The 5,597-nt window shown below is 32.9% G+C and overlaps 1 pseudogene; it reads right to left on the bottom strand.

Moving 5' to 3' along the window:
• Positions 1 to 2,426: 2,426 nt before the first annotated feature.
• Positions 2,427 to 2,545, bottom strand: LOC112470467 (annotated as a pseudogene).
• Between the last annotated feature and the right edge of the window lie 3,052 nt (positions 2,546 to 5,597).

Below are 5,597 nucleotides of genomic sequence, written 5' to 3'. Positions count from 1 at the left end.
CTATTGGTGAATATGTCATGTTTCCTTTACTTGGGTTTCTAATAAACTGTACTCATCTCCAAATGACATGTAACTGCTCATAAATTTAGTTTGCATATTTGTATATGTGAATTTTTTCAGAGATAATCTTGTTTATCAGATTTTCATATTGAAATAAATTAAAAATAAAGTTTTCACTTTATTTCCTCTTCTTGCCTTCATAAAAAGTGAAAGCAGTCTTCTATTTTCTAAATTCTCAGAGCGTTGTATTTGTGATTTTATTATAATTTCACAGTTTTAGAGTTGTGTAGTCATGTATTTATTTTTTTTCTCTAGGTCCTCCTACTTCCTGGAGAGCAGTTGTCATGTTTTAATGCCTCTGGGATCACAATCCTCAAAATTTATTAGTGAGTCTCATACATAGTGTATACTCAATATCTTTGTCAAGTTGATTTAAAACTTAAAGTTTACTACATTCCAATTTTTAACCAATACAAAATAAAATATAAAATGAGTAAATATGGTTCTGTCTGGTAGAAGTGCATCATTTTCTTAGAATTTCCACTTCTTCAAATTATATTAATTTGTGGTAGTGTTTACATTCTGACTGAAGCATTTCTAATAGTTATACATCTAGAATGTAAACTACTATCAAATTAATATAAAGTTAAGATAAATTACTTAAGTTACTTGTATAAGAAAAAACTTACAGAGATCAAATTGAAAATTATGACAAAGAGGTAAGAGGACTTATTTGTATAGATTTGGGCCACTGATTCAGTCAGAAGTTGTTACAGTGGAGACCCTATCCTAACATTAATATGATCAAATCAATTTTAACAAAAGAATAAAGGTCTCTAGCAAGAGGGAAAATCTAGTTTCAGAGCCTTTCTGTAGCTCTATACCATCTCTGCTAATGTTGTTGAACTTTTGGTTACAGATTAATATAACCTCTCACCCAGCAAAATACCTTCATGTTATAAATTAGGATATTACTTAAGGTTTTATTTTTCACATTGGTTATTTTTATATAACTCTTCCAATTTTAAGCCTAACTCTAAAAAGAAAAGTTAATATCTATATATTATAAATGACATTTTCCCTGAAGAGGTGACGATGGAAGAAGGGGGTATAAAAGAACACCTCCTCTTACAATTCTGTGCTTATTTTGTGAAAGGTTAGATTCACGTTTAGATCCTTAAGCCCTAGAGTTCAATTTTAATTTCAGCATTCTTTTTCAGTGAGCTTTCCCTTTTACCACAGAAGGGCAGTGTTCAATTTGACACTTTTGTTCTTCAAAATCTACCGGCTTCTTTGACTTTTAAGAACTAAGAGAGTCCATTGGAGTGCATCATACGGCAGGAACGTATTTTTCTTTTCCTTGAGGGCTTTTGAGTTGTCTTTATTGGAGCAGGCATTATTCAGCCTAAGGCAAGAAAATCCTAAGAGCAGTCTTTAAGGGAGTTAGATTGTTAAAGGAGAGAAAACAAGAGAATGCCACCTTTTCGGTGATGTGTCTACAGCCTCACACTCTCTATTCCTTTCAAAGCCTGTCAGGTACCATTGCCTTATCAATCATATGGTCTGATAAAAATTGATTTTAATTTTAACTAACCTTTTATTCATTTCTCTAAGGGGTATAGATGAGTGACAAATTACTCAGCAGTAGTTACAGCATGTATATTAAATTTATTTTCCCAAGATATTGGGAATTTCCAGCAATTCACTGATATAAGCCGTTGTTTCTAAGTTGGACTGGTTGGAAAATGCAAGTTCTTCAATGCAACTACTCCTGGAATACTTAGTTAAAACCTAGTCTAATAATGGCAATTAAATATGTCATAGTTTGGATTATTATAATGTGAATTTCAAATTCTCTCTGTACAAAACACCATGAAATTAAAAAAAAATCCAGAAGTTTACCAACAATATTAATACTTATTTACTGAGAGCAAAAATGATTCAAAGCAATACGAATCAAAATCAACACACAGCAAACGCGATGGACATGGTAGGTGCCTTCAAGAAGATATAACATAGGCCACATGCCTCTGATGCCAAAATAAGTTTGTTCATCTGAAACAATCATGTTCCTAGTTGACTTAGTTTTGTCAAATTTTGGAGAAGGCTGTTTGGCCAAAACGATTTTATTCAATGAAAATATTTTACCCGACAGCTACAAAAACACAACAAAACACAACACAAAACTGCATAGCATTTTCCCTATAGTGATGATTGTCTAGTACTTAGTAAGCATCTTTCTCCTTTCTCTTTCTTCTTCTTCCTCCTTTCCTTTAACAAGAATTTTGTCAACACTTAATGTGTTCCAGGCATTATTTTATTTTATTTATTTTATTTTTAGTTTTTATTTTTTAGGTGAGGCGACCCTTGGTTGACCTCACAGATTGCAAGAACCTTATCAGCTTACAATCTCTACTTAGATTTTATACCTACAGCACCTGAACTTCCTAGGTGGTCTCCCATCCAAGTACTAACCAGGCCCGAACCTGCTTAGCTTCCAAGGTCAGACGGGATTGAGCTTGTTCAGGGTGGCATGGCCATAGACTAGGCATTATTTTAAACACCTGGGATTTAAACACTGGCCTTATCGAAGCTACTATCAGGTTAAGATAGGATGAGGAAACATCTTCGAAAATAAAATGTAGTTGTTTGATTAAAATATTTATATTAAATCTCATTATGAGTATGTGAAATGGAACATTAAGAAAGTGATGAATTCTGCATGTGAAATTCAAGAAAGCTGTAGAAAGATTTCATCACTAATATGCCCTGAGAGACACATCGGGATACTCTCTCTAACCAGCTTTGTGTCCCATCAGGACTTTGCTGGGGCTTTATCTCTACCCAGATTCAGTTCAAGTCTTACAAAGAGTTCTTTGAAGCCCACAGCAAATTCAGCTTTCATCTTTGTGGTTTCCTCTTAGATACAGCCAACAAAATCTCACTCTACTTTTCTAATTGTTTGTCTCACCAACTAGTCTAGAAACTAAGTAGATAGATGGTGTAGCTCTGTGGAGTCTCTTGGTTCTCCTAACAAGAAATTTAGTAGTTGGTAACTATATACAACTAGTTTGAATCTTTTCCCTGAGAGTTTGACAGTTTCCTAATAATTTCTACTCTTTCCTTTTCTGTCCACATTCCTTACCCAATATATGCATATTCTATTTTAAGTTGTAAGTAATAAGATTTCTAACCAATTAAAGAGTGCAACATATCTTCTTTTGCATGCGGAGATATACCAAGAAAAAAGATGGAAACACACTGATTGTCATATCACTAATTAAGAATAGGGTCTTGGTCTTTTGTAACTTAAATACCTTAAAAACAGTTTAGTAGAATTTATTCTTAGTGATAATGGAACTTGTTCTGGATTCAATAAGATTCTTTGAGCATAAAATGTTAAAGAACAACCTCAAAGAAAGGTGATTTGTGCACAGAAAATACTGTTTGTATATAGTTATTAGACATCTCAGCTGCATACTGGTTTTCCAGAGGACACTGAACATGTCCCTTTTCTGACATATTTTCTATTTTTTATTTAGGCTTTTAATCATTTTCTTTCTGAAGTACAAGGAAGAGAAATTGTGAAGGATTTTTAAAAGATGATTTTAGGTCTCTTTCTCTCCTTAAGTTGCAAATCTTTTAATGAACTTGTTTTAAAATAGATGCACATTTATTCTGCTAAGAAAAATCATGACATTTTGATACTATGTCCTTCCTGCAGCTATTCTCTTTCTTAAGGATAAAGTAAAAAAGTTTTTTGGATTTGAATGATTTGGATTTAGGGCATTGATTCATTACAGTGTTTTTATCTCCCCACCCCGCTTCCTTCTGCCTAAACTGAGCACACAGAAATTTCCTCAGTTTAGGAGGAAAGACATTCCCCCTGGGTTGTCCTTGAACTAACAGCTGCAGACTTCAGATTTTCCAGATAACACACTCAGCAGAACATGTAAGGAAACAGGTCATACCCTCACTTAAAAGTTTAAAGGCTATGATAGAAAAATGTGCCCATATCAAGTGGTTTCTGAAGATGCTGAACCTGAACTGAGTTAACAAGGTTAAAGGTTGACAAATATTAGGAGGTGAGGGTGAAAAGACTCAATAAAGACCCACCTTGAAAGCTGCCAAAAAGAGAAATGGTCTAGAGAAGGTCAAAGAATAGAAGAGTTGATCAGCATGAAACATACACAGTGGTCATAAATCAAAGGAGAGAGAGGAATTGCTGAATGAGATGTCAGCTGAATTTTTTTCCCCTCAAGGTGTTAAAATGTAGGTTTATAAGTGTAAATAAAAAAATAAATAAATAAAATAAAGCCAGGTAACAATTATCTATGTGAGTTTAATTTGCACAAGATTCGGGTCTGTTTCGTTTTAGCAGAAGCCATCAGGGACATGCAGCATCTTTAACTTGAGATCCAGATCTTAGGACTGGCTGCTTAGTAAGTGAGGCTACTTCATCATTACTTTTCTTTCACTCCTTCGACAATATAATCTCTGAAACGTGGAAAGTAAACTTAACATATCAAATTTTACTATATCATCTAATAACGTATTTTCAGTTTAATAAAAAGTTGTTCGGTTTTTTTACAGCCCTCCAGAGTATACTAATTAGATAATATGTGACTGTGAATTATATTAAAACAAACATTTTTAATCCTCCTGGGAGTCCCCAAATTGTTTTTCAGATGGTCTTTAGAATGATCTCTTTGAAGTTACATCTTTTATGACATTATTGTTAATAATATCTTCCATCCTTATTTTTCTTATAAGCATTAAGGAAAGTGATGTATGTGAAAGTTTCAGTACAAGGTGACATTCAATAAATGCTGATTCTTTTCTTTCCCTTCTCCCTATATTGAATGACAATACACAGACTAGATCAAATGGATATCTTACTCATCACAATACCCAATAATGATGCATAAAATGTAACAAATTCCTTTTCAATTTGCAGCTGAATTTCAAAGAAAGTAAGGAAAGCACCAGAGGAAAATCATAAAGGGAAACAAAAACATAATGATAAGCATAAACTGGTTACTGGGACTGTAATGGGGCATCAGTGTGGATTTTCTGATATACATATATAATATGTATTATATATTATAGAGAAAATATGATATCATATTTCATATATATGATAGTTCATATATATCAATTAATCTCCACCAAGAGATTGGAGATGAGGCCTTTGGTTTAGAAGAGCTAGAGAGAAGAACACCAAACCAATGTATAAAGCATTGCTCCTCTCCAAAGACCACATCCTCAGAGTCAATGTGACATAAAAATAAAAATAAATATTTATTTTGACACAACAAAACCACCAAGAAGCTTGATTTTCTTGTCTCCTTTGTCCTAATTCCAATAGAGAAAATTAAATCTCTCATAAGAAAATAAAAAAAAAACCATAATATTAATTAAAAATTCAACAGAAAATAAAACAGCATGATGGACACAGAAGTAAAAGTAAATGGAAGAGTAAGATAGTTTTGAGGAAATTATCTAGAATTTAGCACAGAGAGATGTAACAATAAAATATGTGAATAAAGTTTAAGAGACACAGAAGATATATACGTCTCTCCAACATTTGTCCATTA

This window comes from Pteropus alecto, unplaced genomic scaffold (assembly GCF_000325575.1).
Source record: "Pteropus alecto unplaced genomic scaffold, ASM32557v1 scaffold3, whole genome shotgun sequence".
Lineage (NCBI taxonomy): Eukaryota > Metazoa > Chordata > Mammalia > Chiroptera > Pteropodidae > Pteropus > Pteropus alecto.
Note: the sequence above shows the minus strand (reverse complement) of the source record. Positions and strands in the feature narration are given on the sequence as shown.